Here is a 20,312-nt window from a genome sequence, read left to right as displayed (position 1 = left end):
TTTTTTTTTAATATAGAAGCTGCTAAATGTGTAACTCTGACTATGGCTCCATGAAAAATACTTGAATTGTTTCTTTCTGGCAGCTTGCAATATTTTCTCCTGACCCAAGCATTCTGGAATTCAGTTATTATATTCCTGAGCATTTTATTTTTAGGATCTCTTTCAGTTGAGGATCAGTGGATGCTTTCAATTTCTATTTCATCGACTAGTTCTAGAATAAAAGGATAGTTTTCTTGATAATTTATTGAAAGATGATTATTTAGGCTCTTTTTATTGATCATGGCTTTCAGGTAGTCTAATAATTTTTAAATTCTCTCTCCTCCATCTATTTTCCAGGTCAGTTATTTTTTTTTCTGTCAGCTATTTCACATTATCTTTTTTTTTTCATTCTTTTGTTTTGATTTTATTGTCTCTTAATATCTCACAGTCATTAGCTTTTATTTGCTCAATTCTGATTTTTGAAGAATAAGTTGTTTTTCATTGAACTTTTGTACCTTCTTTTTCATTTGACTAATTCTACTTTTAATGGAGTTTTTTTTTTTTTTTTACGTCAGTGAATTTTTGTGCCTCTTTTCCCATTTTGTCAATTCTGCTTTTTTAAGACGTTATTCTCTTCATTAATTTTTTGTAGTTCTTACCATTTGGCCTGTTTCTTAAAATGTTATTTTCTGCAATATTTTTTGTGTCTCCTCTACCAAGCTACTGGCTTACTTTTCATGATTTTCTTACAATGTTCTCATTTTTCTTCCCAATTTTCTCCCCTCTCTCTTATTTTCAAAATTCTTTTTAAAATAGTTTTTTTTTTTTTAAATGGCTTGAGACCAATTCATGTTTGTCTTGGATGAAGGAAATTTGATTTTGATATCATCTTTTCAGTTTGTGTTCTTATTGTTCCTGTCACCATAGTAACTTTCTATAATCAGAATTTTTTCTGTAATTTGCTCTTTTTCATAGTATACATATATATATATGCTATGAATATATATGTATATGTGTATATATATATATACACACACACATACATAGTATGTGTATTATTTATATATATTTTATAACACTTTGTTAAATAAGATTCTGCTTCCAGAGTGGAGGGTATACCATCACAACCTTCAGGAAGCTGTTTTCAGAAGTATTTCTAGATATCTATAAGTCAGTTCTTTCAAGGAGGCAAGCTCCAAGTAGAATTGTGTTTACTACCCTGCTGGCCTTTACTCTGATCTTTATGGAGCCATAAATATTCTTTTCTGCCCTGCAACTGTTCCACTATGGCTGCAAGCTCTGTGTGCTAGTGATAACTCCTCATATTATATTGACACCCTGCCTGGGACCCAAATCTAAATATGGACAAAGCAAGAAAGTCTTGTCTCATGCTAACAAAAAGATCCAAAGCAATTTTCTTCTGGACAATTTTTGATCCCTTTGTGGTCTATGGACTGAGAACTGCAGAAGTAGTTGTTGTCACTGCCCTACACTGATCATTCAGTAGCTCCCAAAATTTCCTCTTGGTTGCTGTGGCTGAAGTATGGCCTGCTGGTGCATTGTGCTCCACTTTCACCTAGATGAGACAGACTTTTCCTGGTGAGCTTTAAGCTGTCTTTGGCTAGAAAGTTATTTCACTTCATCCTTGTGTGGCTTCTGCTTCTCTTAGAATTGTTTTATGCACTATTTAAAGGTATTTGATGGGGTTTTGGAGAGAATTCAGGTGAGTTACTGCCTTTTCTCCATCATCTTCAAAACTAGATTTTAAAAGCCAGATTTGACTTCTTTTGTTTGATTCTATGGAGAGCAAAGGCAAAATAAGGACTAACTGGTGAATATTGCCAAAAATTTTTATTGAATTCTGTATAATGAAAATTTCTAAAGTTTTTGAAAGTGGAATGAGATGCTAAGGATGGAAGCCTTTATCTAATGATGTCTTTTTGCTTTGAAATCAGGAAAAGGTAAAGAGCCTCAGAATTCAATCAAGCCTCCTTTAAAAAGAGAAACCTTTGAGTTTTGCTCAAACTTTTGATCAACTTGATGTTTGTCTTTAGCTGTTCTCTACACTTACAGGATTCGGCTTAGACAGGGAAGAAAACTGAAAAGAAAAAGAATGAACTTATGTTCTAAAGTATTAGTGGATTAATGATCACATATATCTTTTTTTTTTTTTTTTTTTTTTTTTTTAGTTTGAGACTTCATTCAAATTTAAGAGCAAAGCCAATCAATCATATGGAAGCAAAGTGTCCAAGGATACCAATCTCTGGGGAAAATGTTTCTTGGTAACAACTATCCTTAAAAAAACTACTATATTCTTACTAATAATGCAAAATATTGAAAATTTCTTCTCAGAGTGTCCAATATTTATGGGGTACCACATGGGAAGTAAATTCCTTCTACATCACTGGAAGACAAGGAAAAAGGCTAAATTTGGTGTGGCTATATTTTCTACACACAAAAAATGAATACCATAAAAAAATGCCTTTTTCAAATAAATGGGAAAATGAAAAATAAAGGCTAACCTTTCTGAATCCTAGTCTTTTCATCAATATTCTATGATTGTAGGAGTCAAGAAGAATACTCTCAGTGTATGAATGGAAAATCTGATACTCAGGCTATAAAAGTGGAATAGAAACACCTAGTAGCTAGAATTTTCCATCATTCAAAGTATTCAAACAGAGTCTGAATGACTATTTTTTTTCAGAATTGAGGTAGAAAAGATTCTTCTTTTTCGGATCTCAATTGGACTAGATGGCTTGTGATATTTCTTCTAACTCTGAGATTTTGTGATTCTGTCATAAGTTTATATTCAACACAAACACTAAATTTGGTGCTGCTCCATTTAAAGTAGGAACAAACAGTTTTGCAAATGGTCATTGGGTCATAGCTTAGAGTCAGAAGCAATGGTAGGCAGAATACAGTAGTCCAATACCCTCCTTTTGCAGATGAGGAAACTAAATGCCAGAAAAGGGACATGACTCAAAATCACACAACTAGAAAGTGGCAGAACTCAGAGTTTGAATTCAAGTTTTCTGACTTCAAATTCAGAACTCTTTCTACTATATAATGCTTTGTTTCTCTTATGCATATTTTCTTTTGTTGCCCTATAATCCTTTCTATAAAGCAGTGTTTCTCAAACATTTTTAATCAGTGAATCTTTTTTGTGTATGAATTAATAGATACACACATGTATACATAATCTCCATTTTTTTGTAACCTAAAAATCCTCACCAACCCCTAGAAGTAGCTAGAGGACACAATGAATGTACTATTGAATCTGGAGTCATAAAGACCAGTTGACTCTGGGCAAGTTAGGTCATGGTGTGATCTAACCTCTGTCTGACTCAATTTCTTCAAAAGTAAACTAGAGATAATAGCATGTGAGAATCAAATAACATAATATTTTAAGCACTTAACCCAGTTTCTGGATTAATCAATAGTAGATGCTTAACAAATACTTTTTTTCCTTTTTTTTTCCAATTTCTTTTTAACTTTGCTAGATATAAAACTGAAAAAAAAACTGGCAAGATGCCAACAAAAACTATCAAAAATAAAATTTTCATCTCTCTGCAAATAATAAATATCTTGATATATAAAAATCATTATGACAAGATCTTTGCTCTTCCCCACTCCTATTACTGAGTATTTTCTCAGGCTACTTGTCCTTAGTCTTTAATTTGAGAAGAACAGCAATTGATAAAATAGTACTATGGAGAATTTTCTCCATAGTAATTGATGCAGACATATATTGAAGAGTCAAATTCTTCCAAAAGCCCTCTCCTTTGAGAAGAGGGAACGTCATTAAAGAAATATCACTCAACCCCACAGATTTACATGCACAATACATTGGATTATCAGGCAATTTGCTTCATAATTTAAAACATCCATTTCCCTCATAATTGAAAGAAAATATGTCACATTCCAGAGAACCTGTATCCACATTCTGTCACTAACATCTAAAAGGTCATTATACACAGGAGAAAATTGATGGAAATGCAGGAAAGGATCTATTTTCATTAGATCAATCAGTAGTTTGTTTTTCTATTTATTGCTGCTGCTATTGTTTCCTTTTTCCCTTAAGGGAAACCCAGAATACTGTATTCTAAAACCTCTTCCCAACAGGTGGGCTCCACCAACTCACTGTGAGAGACACATCACACTTGGCTGTGCTGAGACACGATTCTCAGATGCCTGTTTCTATATAAAATAGCTGTGTGGAGAAAAGATGAACTTCAAATATATCACATTCTTCTCGTTTTCTTGCCATACACAACCAAATGAATAATACTACTCTCATCCTCATAAATGATTATCAAAAGCCTACTTGAACCTCCAATTTAATTAAATTCATTTCAATGAAAAATATTCAAATGTCCATTATATGTAGGGAATTACACATTTAGGTGTGTGATAAGTCAAAAACAATTTGAGAAAAGCACATTTCAAAAGTAAATTATAATCAAGAAATATAAATTGCAAATGCATATTATCATTAGTTGGCTACAAACTCAGACTCAAAATGAAGGATGAAAGATTACCTTCAAAATATTTCAAAACTCACAAAGTTGGGGACTTCACTCTCTTTCCCAGAACAGGGACAAATAAACAAACAAAAAAATATAGAAGTGAACGATAAAGGTGCCTTTTGGAGGGGCCTATATAGGAAAATGTCTCAAATCCCCTCTCTTTCCCTCATGGTCTCTTACTGAATGCCATGAGCACAATCCAACAATGAATAGAGCAAATGAGGAAAAAGAAACAAATTCCTCCTATACTCACAAATGAACTACTCACCTTGTTTAGTTTCGAGACCCCTCCTCCCCCCAAAAAACTAAAAAACAAAAAACTGACATTCAGGAATGTTTCCATTATCAACACAAATCTAAAATGAGAGAAGTTCATTTTCAGCAGAGAAGGCTTTTGGTTAAAGATAACTTTTCATGGCAAAATAATTTAAATACCCTCAATTGAGCACAAAATAATTCAAATTATGCCATGCAATTAAATTGTACTTAGATGTGGACTAAATGTTCCAGGGGTCGGGAAAATAGGAGCTTTCTTTTTTTTTTTTTTCTTATCTATTTCCTGTCATCAAGCATGTTTCAAATTGAAAACTACAACAACCATTTGCAAAGTAGTTTCAATAGGACTAGTACCTTTCACTGGCTCAGGAAACCTAATATTGCCATGAAACTAAAAACATCTTTGAATAAAATATTTGAGCCCTGAGAAATGTCAAAGTAAAAAACAACCAAATGAGTAAGCATTAGAAATGAAAGTATTTCCAAGGCCTTTCTTTTCTCACTGATGCTGCTGAATTTCTTGGGTTTTTATTATTATTATTATTATTATTATTATTATTATTATTATTATCATAAAAACAGAACAGCAGGAAATTACCTCTGAGATAGTATTTGATAAAATTGCTTACAATACATTTCAACAATCTCTCCTCCTGTGAATGTCCTATGGAGCAGATGTCTCTTAGACGTTAAAATAGCACAGTTTTCTTTACTGTTGTTTTTGGCAGGCTTTTTCTCAGAAATATCAAAAGAATAGTGAATGGTAGCCTTTGCTGGATTGGGGGTGGGGGAAGTAGAAGAAAGGAGAAATTCTTAGTAACTCATATACAAAGTTAACTTCTGTTTAACTAGAAACAGAAAGGCATGACCTTTATAAATATTTTTATGTAGATACAGCTACAAATTTAGTGCTCCAAAGATGCTTAGTGACTGATCAAATCTTGTGCTTATTGTGTGTATGTTTTGTGTGTATGTATGTGTTTGTCTGTCTGTATGGAAAGTTGTTAAGCATGCATGCTGCATGCATCCAAAATGAATGGTAAACTAACAGGAGGATATTCTGACTCACCATCACTTTGATGTGCTGATATTAATCAAGTAACAAGCATTTATTTGTTAGGTCATTACTATGTGTCAAGCACTGTGTTGGTCTCTGGCTGTAAAAATCCAAAAATGAGACATTTTTTTTATTTTAAATAGTTTCTAGGTTTCAAGGGCTCTGTGGATTTGGATGAGAAAAAGGGTGTGATTACTTTATAAAGTAATTGGTTTCCTTTGTAATGCTATATATTTTTCTTTTTGCATTTAAAATGTGATTCTAAGAAGAGGTCCTTGGGCTTCACCAGATTGACAAAAAGCTTCATAATACAGAAAAGATCAATAAAAGGCTTCTTAAAGGAGATTCCATTAGGACAAACTTGGAGGGCACGAGGGTGTTCCAAAAAGAATTGAAGAGGCAGAACATTCCAGACAGAGGGGACAATCTATGCAAAGGCATGAAGGGAGCTGGAATGTTGGTAAATAGCTTACAAAATAGTTGAATTCAAAGATAATATGGCATGATCAGTCTAGAAAGATAGTTTGGAGTAAGTCTATGAAGGGTATCAATTATCAAAGAGGAGTTTACATTTTAACCTAAAATCAATGAGGAGCTCCAGAAGAGTGACGTGATTATACCTACACTTTAAAAATGTCAATTAGGGATCTATGTGGCATATTTGAAAAGGGAGAGAGTGAATGCAGGAGAAACAATAAAAAAAAACTATGGAAATAATGTAGACAAGAAATGAGTGGTCCCTGGACTAAGGTATTTATGGTATGAGTAGAGATAGATAGCATTTTTATAGTGCTTCAGGTTTCTCAAAGAGCTTCACAAATATTATCTTATTTTTAATGATTTGAATACAAGATTTGTTGAAGAGATAGAATCAATAATTTGACAAGTTATTTAATATAGGATATGAGAAGAATACAGAGTCAAAGAAGACTCTTAGTTTGTGATCCTGGATATAGGAAGAAAGATGGGAAGAGAATAGAAGGAGCAGGTTGAGAGGGAAAAATAAAGACTTCTGTTTTTGATGTGCTGAATTTGAGTTAACTAAGAGATGTAGAGGTTAATGTCAAGTAGTTAGTTTGGGGGTATATAAATAGGACTTGAGAGAGATATAATGATTAGGTATATAGATATGGCAGGTATCTATACCAAAATGATACTTAAAATCATAGAAATTAATAAATTATGGAGAGAGAGAGAGCCGGTAAGTAGAGAAAATATAAAGAAATAAGGAAAGAACTGGAAGAGAGCCCTAAAGCTTCCCTATACCTAGAGTGAAAGATATAGATTATGAACCTACAAGGAAAACCCAAAAGAATTAGTTCAAAAGATAGGAAGAAAAGCACAAGAGTATAGTACCATAAAAACCTAGAGAGAAATGAATATTCAGAAGAGATGGAAAGTTGAAGTATTGGCTATTTGAAAGGCATGTTAAAGTCAAAAACGGAAGTGAGGAAAAGGAATTGGAAGGACTGTCACTCTCCCTTATGGTCCAGGATGTCTTGGGACAAAAGAGAAAATACAAGTAGGTATACAGTGTAATCATGGGAAAAATAGGTTCTTGAATCTTCAAGGGGATAAAAAGTAATGACAGAATGGAAGTCTAATATAGAGGTCTGTGTATTAAAAATAGAAAAGATAATTCACAGGGCACAGTGGGAGAAGAACCTGCAAGTAGATCTCTTATAGAAGCATAGAACTAACAACAATAATATTTAACAGTTGGTAGTGAAGAATGATGGCCAGGGAAGGGAGAACTCTAGTTTACTCATTTATTTCTCAATGTAGTCTCAGTTTTGTGGGGGAGATATAAAGGAAAAAGTTAAACAAGTTATCAATAGCATAATTTCTTATGACTTTGCTAGACATCCGTATTTTAAAAATATTTTTCCTGGTAATTTCTAATGCCACACCCTGATTATGTTTGGGCTAATCTCCTTCTGAGTCCCCCATATGCTTAGTAATCACACCCAGCTATTTTGCCAAATCTTTCAATCAATCAATCAATTGAAAATATTCACACATCTCAGGGACAGAATGTGATGGTTCATTTTTTTTTTTTCTGCTGTTCTTAATGTACTCCAACTATTCTCTGGTTTTTATCACAGTCATTTCCAAATTTATCATTTTTCCTTCACCTCCCAAGATACATTTGCAACAAAGAAATACAAAAACAGGTCAGCAGAAGCAACAGACACATTATTCACATCTGACAGCATATCCCAAACAAATTTTTTTTATTGTTTTATTTTTTCTGGTTATACATATACATTCTTTTTAAATACACATTTCTTTATGAATCATATAGGGAAACAAAAATCAGAACAAAAGGAAAAAACCACAAGAGGAAAAAAAAACAGAAGAAAAAGCAAAATAAAAAAATCAACATAGCAGTGTTGATTCACATTCAGTCTCCATAGTTGTCTCTCTGAATGCAGATGGTGTTTTTTATCCAAAGTACATTATGATTGTCTTAGATCACTGAACTGCTGAGAAGAACCAAATCTTTCAAAGTTGATCTTTGTACAATCTTGCAGTTACTGTGTAGAATGTATTCTTGGTCCTGTTTGATTCACTCATCATGAGTTCCTTTAAATCTTTCTAGATCTTTCTAAAATCAGCTTGTTCATCATTTTTAATAGAACAATAATATCCCATTACTTTCATAAATTATAATTTATTCGGCAATTCTCCCAATTGATAAGCATTTACTCATTTTCCAATTATTACCACAAAAAAAAAAGCTGCTACAAACAATTTTACATATATGGGTTCTTTTCCCTCTTTTATGATTATCTTGGGATGCAGACCCAGTAGTGGTACTAATGGATCGAAAGGTATGCATAGTTTTATAGCCCTTTGGGCATACTTCCAAATTGCTGTCCAGAATGGTTGGATAAGTTCACAAATCTATCAACAATTAGTTCTTTAATTTAAAAAGTATCTGTTCATATCCTTTGACCATTTATCCACTGGGGAATGACTTGTATTCTTATAAATTTGACACAATTCTTTATATATTTTAGAAATGAGGTCTTTACCAGAAAACTGGCTATAAATTTTTTCCCAATTTTGTACTTACCTTTTAATCTTTTTTTATTGGTTTTGTTTGTGCAAAACCTTTTTAGTTTAATGCAAAGATGTCCATTTTGCATTTTATAATGTATAATATTTTTTCTTTGGTCATAAATCCCTCCCTTCTCCAAGATCTGATAAGTAAATTATCTTTTATTCTCCTAATTTGCTTATAGTATCACCCTTTATGCCCTAAATCATGTACTCATTTTGACCTTATTTTGGTATGGGGTATGAGATATAGGTCTATACCAAGTTTTGGACTTTTAATTTTCTAGTTTTCCCAATGATTTTTGTAAAACAATAAGTCTTATCCCAGAAGCTAGAGTTTTGGATATTCCAACCAATTTTAAGGGAGTAATAGAAAATGGTTATCAGAAGACAATCTTAGGTAGGTATTTGCAAGGGTTTTTTTGTTTGTTTGTTTGTTTGTTTAGTGTTTTTTAATATAAATCACATAAAAAGATGTCAGCTCAGTTCTTTCAGATAATTTGTCCAAAATGCTAAAATGTAACCACATTTGTAAGATTTGGGTTCAAACCCTTGCTTTGACATTTTAAGTCTTTAGGCAAGTCAAGCTAAAGAAACTGAGACAGACAGTAGTTTAGAGCTTTACCCAGGATCATACAACTTGTAAATGTCTGAGGACTCAAGTTTTCCTGACTCTAGATCCACTACTGTGTCCATTATGCCACTTAGTAGTTTAATACCATACAAATCATTCTCCAAAATTGGGGGGAAAATCTTCCTTTTAGGAAAAAAAATATAGTTATCATACCTAAAACAGGGAAGGATAAAAACACAGAAATTTTAATATAGATTAAGATGTTGTAATCTTTATAAACTGCTAACTCATTAGAGTTGAAGTTTTGGGCCAGAACCTGAAACAAGATACTAAGTAGAACTAATTGATACAATGCTTGTGTTCACACCTTTACTCATTAGAATTCACAAGTATGGAAGTTTCGCAAAGTAAACTTTGTAACTTTGTGAATTCACACCTCCCTTGAAGCTCTTAGGACCAGAGAGCACTATGGGAAAAAACCCATAATCCCTCTCTCTGGTATATAAGAAGAAAGCAGAGGCCCAGTGGGGGGAATTCAGCCAAATTACATGGAGAGGGGAGTGTCAAGTCAGAAGAAGCCACGAATCGGAGTTGAGCTAGAGCCAGGAGAGAATTACTTCGGAAGGCAAGAGAGACAGATTCATCTTTGTGCTGGCTGGAGGCTGAAGGGAGCCGAGGCAAAGGACAAAGCTGCAAGAGCTCTCAGAACTGAGCAGAAAGATAGGCCTCTAAGAATCTAGCTATCCGGGCCCAAGGCAAGAGACAAAACTTGGAAGGAGAAATAAACATTTGTATTTTTACCAGCTGGCTGCATTTGGGGTAATTAATGATCTGAACTGATACTAAGGCTGCCTCCAGAAAACCTCCCTGAGAAACCTGCTCTTTCTCCCAGAGAGAATCATTTTACTATATTTTAAAAGAAGAAAAAGAACACAACATTAAGATGCTTAATATTGATTTAAAAGTTTAAGATATAGTTTTGTCAAACAGACTATATCAATTCCCTCAAGAAATCATTCATTAGGACAAACTAGGATTCATAACAGGAATGCAAGGAAAATAATAAGCAAAACTAATTATTACAAAAATATATGTAATTACATCAATGCCAGATCTGACAAAGTACAGCCTTCATTTATACTTTAAAAACATAATATATAGAAAGAAAAATGTTTATATAAAAATAATTTAAAATAAAAAATAATCATAATATGCACTAAATAAAAGAGTAAAATAATAATACCCTCACATCATTATTTTATATAATTCTAGAGACGTTAGTGGGACCAATAGGGAAGAAGGGAAGGAGGGCAAGAAAAAGAAAAGTATAATCTGGGGATATTAGGATGGCAGGAAATGCAGAAGTGGTTATTTTAACCGCAAATGTGAATGGGATGAACTCTCCCATAAAGAGGAGGCAGATAACAGACTGGATCAAAAGTCAGAACCCTACAATCTGTTGTTTACAGGAAACACATTTAAAACAGGGAGATACATACAGACTAAAGGTAAAAGGCTGGAGCAGAATCTATTATGCTTCAGGTGAAGTCAAAAAAAGGCAGGGGTAGTCATCCTTATCTCAGATCAAGCAAAAGCAAAGATTGATCTAATTAAAAGAGATAAGGAAGGAAACTATATCTTGCTTAAGGGAACTATAGACAATGAAGCAATATCAGTATTAAACATATATGCACCAAGTGGTATAGCATCTAACTTCCTTAAAGAGAAGCTAAGAGAGTTGCAAGAAGAAATAGACAGCAAAACTATAATAGTGGGAGATCTCAATCTTGCACTCTCAGATTTAGATAAATCAAATCACAAAACAAATAAGAAAGAAATTAAAGAGGTAAATAGAATATTAGAAAAATTAAGTATGATAGATCTCTGGAGAAAGCTGAATGGTGACAGAAAAGAGTATACTTTCTTCTCAGCAGTTCATGGAACCTACACAAAAATTGACCATATATTAGGACATAAAGACCTCAAAATTAAATGCAGGAAGGCAGAAATAGTAAATGCTTTCTTTTCAGATCACAATGCAATAAAAACTACATTCAACAAAAAGTTATGTGTAAATAGACCAAAAAAAAATTGGAAACTAAATAATCTCATCTTAAAGAATGATTGGGTGAAAAAGCAAATTATAGACACAATTAATAATTTCACTCAAGATAATGACAAAAATGAGACATCATATCAAAATTTATGGGATGCAGCCAAGGCAGTAATAAGGGGAAATTTTATATCCTTAGAGGCTTACTTGAATAAAATAGAAAAAGAGAAGATCAATGAATTGGGCCTGGAACTTAAAAAGTTAGAAAAAGACCAAATTAAAAACCCCCAATCAATTACTAAACTTGAAATTCTAAAATTAAAAGAAGAAATTAATAATATAGAAAGTAAAAAAAAAAACTATTGAACTAATAAATAAAACTAAGAGTAGGTTTTATGAAAAAACCAATAAAATTGATAAACCTTTGGTAAATCTGATCAGAAAAAGGAGAGGGGGAAATCAAATTGGCAGTCTTAAAAATGAAAAAGGAGAACTTACCACTGATGAAGAAGAAATTAAAGAAATAATAAGGGGTTACTTTGCCCAACTTTATGCCAATAAATTTGATAATCTAAGCGAAATAGACTAGTATCTCCAAAAATATAGGCTTCCCAGATTATCAGAGGAGGAAGTAAATTGCTTAAATAGTCCCATTTCAGAAAAAGAAATAGAACAAGCTATTAATCAACTCCATAAAAAAAAATCCCCAGGACCAGATGGATTTACATGTGAATTCTACCAAACATTCAAAGAAAAATTAGCCCCAATGCTTTATAAACTATTTGAAAAAATAGGGAATGAAGGAGTCCTACCAAACTCCTTTTATGACACAGACATGGTACTGATACCTAAACCTGGTAGGCTGAAAACAGAGAAAGAAAATTATAGACCAATCTCCCTAATGAATATTGATGCTAAAATCTTAAATAAGATATTACAAAAAAACTACAGAAAATCATCCCCAGGATAATACATCATGATCAAGTAGGATTTATACCAGGAATGCAGGGCTGGTTCAATATTAGGAAAACTATCAATATAATTGGCCATATTAATAATCAAATTAACAAAAACCATATGATCATCTCAATAGATGCAGAAAAAGCATTTGATAAAATCCAACATCCATTCCTATTAAAAACTCTTGAGAGTATAGGAATAAATGGACTTTTCCTTAAAATAATCAGTAGCATCTATTTAAAACCAGCAGTAAGCATCATATGTAACAGGGAAAAACTGCAACCATTCCCATTAAGATCAGGAGTAAAACAAGGTTGCCCACTATCACCGCTACTATTTAATATTGTATTAGAAATGCTAGCTTTGACAGTAAGAGTTGAGAAAGAGATTAAAGGAATAAGAATAGGCAATGAGGAAACCAAATTATCACTCTTTGCTGATGATATGATGGTATACTTAGAGAACCCCAGAGATTCTACCAAAAAGTTATTAGAAACAATATACACCTTCAGCAAAGTTGCAGGATATAAAATAAAGCCACATAAGTCATCAGCATTCTTATATATCACTAACAAAACCCAACAGTTAGAGTTACAAAAAGAAATTCCATTTAAAGTAACTACTGATTGTATAAAATATTTAGGAATTTATCTGCCAAAAGAAAATCAGAAACTTTATGAGCAAAACTACAAAACACTTTCTACACAAATTAAGTCTGATCTATCCACCTGGAAAAATATTAAATGCTCTTGGACTGGGCGAGCAAATATAATAAAGACAACAATACTACCTAAATTTATTTATTTAGCGCTATACCAATCAGACTCCCAAAAAACTACTTTGATGAATTAGAAAAAATAACAACAAAATTCATATGGAAAAACAAAAGGTCAAGAATTTCAAGGGAATTAATGAAAAAAAAAATCAAATGAAGGTGGCCTAGCTGTACCAGATCTAAAATTATATTATAAAGCAGCAGTTACTAAAACCATCTGGTATTGGCTAAGAAATAGACTAGTTGATCAATGGAATAGGTTAGGTTCAAAGGACAAAACAGCCAATAACTTTAATAATATACTGTTTGACAAACCCAGACACTAGTTTCTCAGATAAGAATGCATTATTTGACAAAAATTGCTGGGAAAATTGGAAATCAGTATGGCAGAAACTAGGCATTGACCCACACTTAACACTGTACACCAAGATTAGGTCAAAATGGGTTCATGACCTAGGCATAAAGAATGAGATTATAAATAAATTGGAAGAGCATAGGATAGTTTACCTCGCAGACCTGTGGAAGAGGGAGGAATTTAGAAGAACTAGAGATCACTATTGACCACAACATAGAAAATTTTGATTATATCAAATTGAAAAGTTTTTGCACAAACAAAACAAATGCAGACAAGATTAGAAGGGAAACAATAAACTGGGAAAACAGTTTTACAATCAAAGGTTCTGATAAAGGCCTCATTTCCAAAATATATAGAGAATTGACTCTAATCTATAAGAAATCAAACCATTCTCCAATTGATAAATGGTCAAAGGATATGAACAGACAATTCTCAGATGAAGAAATTGAAACTATTTATAGACATATGAAAATATGCTCCAAATCATTTTTAATCAGAGAAATGCAAATTAAGACAACTCTGAGATACCACTACACACCTGTCAGATTAGCTAGAATAACAGGGAAAGATAATGCAGAATGTTGGAGGGGATGTGGGAAAACAGGGACACTGATACATTGTTGGTGGAATTGTGAACACATCCAGCCATTCTGGAGAGCAATTTGAAACTATGCTCAAAAAGTTATCAAACTGTGCATACCTTTTGATCCAGCAGTGTTTCTACTGGGCTTATACCCCAAAGAGATACTAAAGAAAGGAAAGGGACCTGTATGTGCCAAAATGTTTGTGGCAGCCCTGTTTGTAGTGGCTAGAAGCTGGAAAATGAAAGGATGTCCATCAATTGGAGAATGGTTGAGTAAATTGTGGTATATGAATGTTATGGAATATTATTGTTCTGTAAGGAATGACCAGCAGGATGAATACAGAGAGGACTGGCAAGACTTACATGAATTGATGCTAAGTGAAATGAGCAGAACCAGGAGATCATTATATACCTCAACAACGATACTGTTTAAGGACGTATTCTGATGGAAGTGGATCTCTTCGATAAAGAGAGCTTTAATTGATCAAAGATGGACAGAAGCAGCTACACCCAGAGAAAGAACACTGGGAAATGAATATAAACTGCTTGCATTTTTGTTTTTCTTCCCGGGTTATTTATACCTTCTGAATTCAATTCTCCCTGTGCAACAAGAAAACTGTTCGATTCTGCACACATATATTGTATCTAGGATATACTGCAACCCATTCAACATGTAAAGGACTGCTTGCCATCTGGGGGAAGGGGTGGAGGGAGGGAGGGAAAAAATCGGAACAGAAGTGAATGCAAGGGATAATGTTGTAAAAAATTATCCTGGCATGCGTTCTATCAATAAAAAGTTATTAAAAAAAAAAACTTCTGGAAAAACTGGAAAGCAATCTATCATTAGAACAACATTTTAGACTATATTTCACAATAAATTTTCAATGGAAAAAACACTTTAATTAATATACATACCACCAAAAAATCAGAAAAGAAGCAGATCGCATCTTCTCCATAGGTAGCAAATTTGGTTTTAACCAAACAAGGAATAGAAGTGATTACAAAAGATTAAAAAAAAGATAAAATAAATACCTGATTATATGAAACTAAAGAGCTTCCATACAAGCAAAACTGATGTGTCTAGGATAAAAAAGGAAGAGTTAGAATGAGGGAAAAAAATAATTGTGTCAAAATTTTCATGTAAGAGTTCAGATAAGACATTTAAAAAACCAAAAAATCAAGCCAAATCAAAAGCCCACTATATATGCTAGGAACTGTAGTAACTGCTGAAGACATCAAAAACAAGCAAAATGGCAGTCCCTCCTTTCAAGGAACTCATTGTCTAATGAGGAAAATTATATATGAGTTGTACAACTGTGTACAAACAAAATATATGCAGGATCATCAGTGGAAAGAAAAAACATTAACATGGGAAAGATTCTTCATAGAAGATAGGATTTTATCTAGGACTTGAAAGAAACCAAGAGAGTGAAAGCATTCTGACTATAGGAAACAACCAGGGAAAAATGCAGGATCTGGACATGGAGTTTTGGCTTTTTTGTTTCATTTTGCTTTTTGCTTATAAGGAATAGCAAGGGCACCAATGTCACTAATGATCACAGAATGTGTGACAGTGAGGAAAGTAGAAGATGAATGGAAGGATAGGAAGGCAAACTTCTTAAGGACCTTGAATAGCAAATAGAGGGCTTTATATTTGATCCTGAAAATGACAGGAAATCACTGGAGTTTAGTGAATAAGGGGGTGGGTGGCACAGTCAGACCTATGCTTTAAAAAAATCAATTTGACAACTGAGTGGAAGATAACAAGAAATATAGAGAGATTAATGGCAATAAGACCATTCAGCAGATAATATATTGCATTCATTCAAGCATCAAATAATGAGAACCTGCACCAGAACAGTGGCAATCTTAGAGGAGAAAAGGGAATATACAAGAGAAATGTTACAAAGGTAATACCTGACAGATTTTGACTATAGATCATATAAGTGAAGTGAGCAAGAGTAAGATCTCCAGAATGACACTCAGGCTTCAAGCCTGGATGATTTAAAGGATGTTGGTGCTCCTTTAGAAATTCAGGAAATAAAAAGGATTGAGAAGGAAAAATTCAGTTTTGAACATTATGAGTTCAAAATATTTGGGGGACCCTGAATTAGAGATGTCAAATAAATAAAGATGTGAGTCTAGAAGTTTGGGAAGAGGTTAAAGCTAGGAAAGTAGATTTGAGAATCATTAGCTTAGAGATGACAAATGAATCTATAAGAATTGATGATATTACCAAGCAAAATGTTATGTCTGGAGAAGACCCCAGGATCTGGGGAATGGGTATGATCTAAATCTATTCCTCAATACATAGTGGTCCAAAGATTTGAATAAAGATTTTTCAAAAGAATTGGGAACTATTAACCAAATGAGAGAGTGCTCCAAAACACTACATATTTTTAATGCTAAACCAGTCAAATTAAAAAAAAAAGTATATTTTATGGAACTTGATCAAATAATGACATTCACTTGCTTCATAATCAGTTAGCTGTTTTCCTAATTTTCCTCCAGACTAATTATCATTACTCAACCTTAATGGGTCTAAGAACCATATTGAACAAGCCAGAAATGCTTCTCTGGGTGACTCATATGAGCTACTAGATATCAGATTTCTGCCTTTATGTGTAAATGGCAAGGGATCTCTCTATTTCTCTCTTCTCAGTAGCTAATTGATCATGATCCCCATCACCTTCCTCCATTTTTTTCCAGTTCTCTGGCATTTTCTCCGTTGCTAAAAAGCATTTTTTCCATTTTGGCCAGATTTTTGTTCTGCCTTCATGAAAAGAGTTACTGCTGCCTCTGACAATAGGGCTAAATCAACAATGTCATGTTTATATTAATTTCCCATACAATAGTTATGCCTTGGAATTATAAGTATTAATCTGTAGTTCACCTGGCCACATGTCTAAAGAGGTCCAAAAAAAGGCTGATGTCTCACGATTCTTTCTCACAAGTGCAATTCTTCTACCTTGACTTTGTACCATCTGACTTTTCACCTTCCAAGGTGGCATCCTTTCTGGGGTGGATATAAGTACAAAGAGAAGGCAAAAAAAAAAAAAAAAAAAAGAGGGAGGAATCTTAGGGAAAACTTGACCTAATGTCAACAAAAGAAACAGCATAGCTTTGCAAAATGGGTTACTGACCAGTCTAATCACATAGTCTAACTCTAAATACAGTATACATTTATTAAATTCCTTCCACTTGCTATGGGTTGGGGAAGTTATAGACAAGATTCTTGTCCTCGGGACTTCATAATTTAGTAGATAATTAAAATTAAGCATAATAATAATAATAATAATAATAATAATATGAAATTACCATAACAATACTATTAATATTATTAAATTATATCATTAATGTTGCTATATTAATAATATTACTAAATATTAATAAATGCATCTAAAAAATATAAACAAGCTGTTGTTTCTACTAATTTATGGTATATGTACATATAACAGTGTCCTATGTTAGAGAACTTGCCAGTGATAATAACTAGCTCTTTTCTTTTTTTTTCAGAGATAAATGAGCACTTTTATTTATTTGTTTCACAAATAAACTGACTGAAATACTTATTTCCTGTGAACTAATCAAACGGATAAATCTCATATCTTCATCAGACTCTTCCAACAATTCTTTGGCTTCCACCTTGGCTGGAGCCATATTAGCAGGTATTATTGTGCTACTGCACCTGGAGCAGCCACTACAGAGGTGGCCATTAAAAATACCAAAAAATCAGCCAGAAAGCCTTAACCTTGTCAACTATTGGTAAGGTATACTTAGTTTCTACAACAACAATCAAGACTCACTTGTACCTGTTGATGATAGAATGGGGGTATTGATGCAATAGTTGGATAACCAATCTACAGACAGACATTGGCAACATTACAAAAATTCTTTGTGAACTGAAAGTGCAAAGTGTCCTTCATGATATCCAGTTCTTCAAAGCTATAGATTCTACCACTGTCACTTTCAGAACAATCAACCCAAAGGAGAACAGGGATGTTCAGCATGTTCAACACTGTGGAATCGGTATTACCTGCTTTGTCTCCAGTCTGAATCAGATACATCATTCAATCTTTTGATAATGATCCTGGAAATCTTGGTGATGATATCCAAAGCCTGGAAGAAGAGAGTCTTTTTGGGACCCAGATTAGTGTTCTGTATTGGCGTGACATCACATGGGATGATGGCACCAGAACGGTGGCAGCTGGTATCTTATTGACCAGAAACATATCCCTAATATCAATCAGGTCTTCCTTCATGAACACAAAGCTTACATTCACCCAGACATGAGGCAGCAGTTTCTTCAGGGCATAGTTTTTCTTCAGATGCCCATGAATGATTATAAATCATGGTTTTTCTTTTGTTTTCATTATTTCTATCACTTTCCCATAGAGGGATATCCAAGTGTGCTGCATCTGTTTGAAACTCATATAGCCTGCTCTCACAATAAAGCCTTTTGGAAAATCATAGAAAAGTTGAGAAGGTCATTTGATTTCTAAGTAACTCTATCTTACCTGAACATCTTAAGATACTTTAGCATTCACCACATAGAGTTTAAAGATAATATCATAAGCATTCTGGGAAGGTGGCAAGGTAGGTCAAAAAATTTCAAACTCTATAAATAAAACAAAATAGGGCCTCAGGGAGAATATACAATGGTAAAAATAAACAAGAGTTCAGACAGAATGACAGTGCTCCTGAAACAACTATTATGCCACAGTCTCCTTGAACTGTTCTACCTCAGTTTCCCTGCATTAGTTTCCCTGAATTATCTCTCCATTGTTCTGAGTGCTAGTATACCCCCCACACACATACTTTTTCCTATCCATTAGGGCTGTAATACTCCCTCTAAACATTCCAAAAGATAAGACTATCTCAGTTACCTAATTGACATCTTTACTTCTGTTTATTCAAACATCCTGACTCTGGCTTCTTAGTAAGAATTTATAATTTCCCTCCCATCCTGCTAGAACCAAATTTATGGTCCTGAGACTTTCTATTCTTTCTTCCTACCTTTGTTTCTCTTCTTACTAAGAGTCCTGTTAAAAAAAAAAAAAAAAAAAAAAAAAAACAACCTGGAATTCACCACTGGATACTTTCAGACAAGAGTCTTGTCCAGTCAATCAATTAAACTCTCCAATAAATAAGATATTAAAACTCTCTAACTCTATCTTGCCTCAATTTCTCTGGTATTACACAACTACACAAAATCTGAAGAAAGATTTCAGGACAGAGGTTTGACCTCTGTGAAGTGTAAACATACCTCTAGGCTAGTTCCACTAAAATAGCAAGTGATGAACACTGGGGCTAGTTGTGTTGGGAGGTGCATTAGGCCTTAACTTCAGGAATTTTCACCCCCAGGATAGTGTGGGAAGTTGGTTGGATGTCTGAGTCAGGGAATATTGATAGATCCTCTGCTAATAAGGGCTGCCATTCCCAGCTATGCTGCCAAGACATGGCCCTGAAGGAGAAGGAAGCAACAAAGGCCTGGTGAATGCAGAAGCAGTGGAGCAAGGATGCTTCTGCCTGTAGGCACTTAGAGAAGGACAGAGTTCTTGATTTTGATTCCAGGCCAGAAGGAAGAACTTTTACAAATAATATTTTTAAAATGAACAGGCAAAAAGAGATAAAAGTCAAACATACAAAGTTACTATAGAACTAGAGAAGACGGGTTCATTTTCAGAGCAAAAGTAGCTTTATACCTGAAAGAGTAATCTCAAATGATCACCTGACTAAAAAAAATCCATAGAAGAACTCAAAAAACAAAGAGCTTAAAAATCAAAAAGCAGAGATTGAGGAAAAATATTTTAAAACAATAAGAAAAATCCAAGAAAAATAATATAATAAAAAAGTTACCTTACTAGAAAAGAAGATCCAGAATCTTAAGGAAGGAAATGACTCTTCAAAATTTAGAATTAGGCAAAAAGAAGCCAGCAAGGTTATAAGATGCCAAAAGATAAAACAAAATATGAAGAATGAAAAAAGCAAAAAAATGAGAAATATCTTGTAAGAAAAACAATTGATCTAGAGAACAGATCAAGAAGAGAAAACATGAATAATTGTACTGCCTAAAATCTATGATGAAAAAGAAAATCTTGATACAATGAT

At 33.4% G+C, this 20,312-nt stretch overlaps 1 pseudogene; it reads right to left on the bottom strand.

The window, feature by feature from the left end:
• Nucleotides 1-16,932: 16,932 nt before the first annotated feature.
• On the bottom strand, nucleotides 16,933-18,538 carry LOC127545990 (60S acidic ribosomal protein P0-like; annotated as a pseudogene).
• Between the last annotated feature and the right edge of the window lie 1,774 nt (nucleotides 18,539-20,312).

The sequence above is a fragment of the Antechinus flavipes genome, chromosome 1 (genome assembly GCF_016432865.1).
Source record: "Antechinus flavipes isolate AdamAnt ecotype Samford, QLD, Australia chromosome 1, AdamAnt_v2, whole genome shotgun sequence".
In the NCBI taxonomy this organism is placed as follows: Eukaryota; Metazoa; Chordata; class Mammalia; order Dasyuromorphia; family Dasyuridae; genus Antechinus; species Antechinus flavipes.
This window is presented reverse-complemented; position numbering and strand designations above follow the sequence as displayed.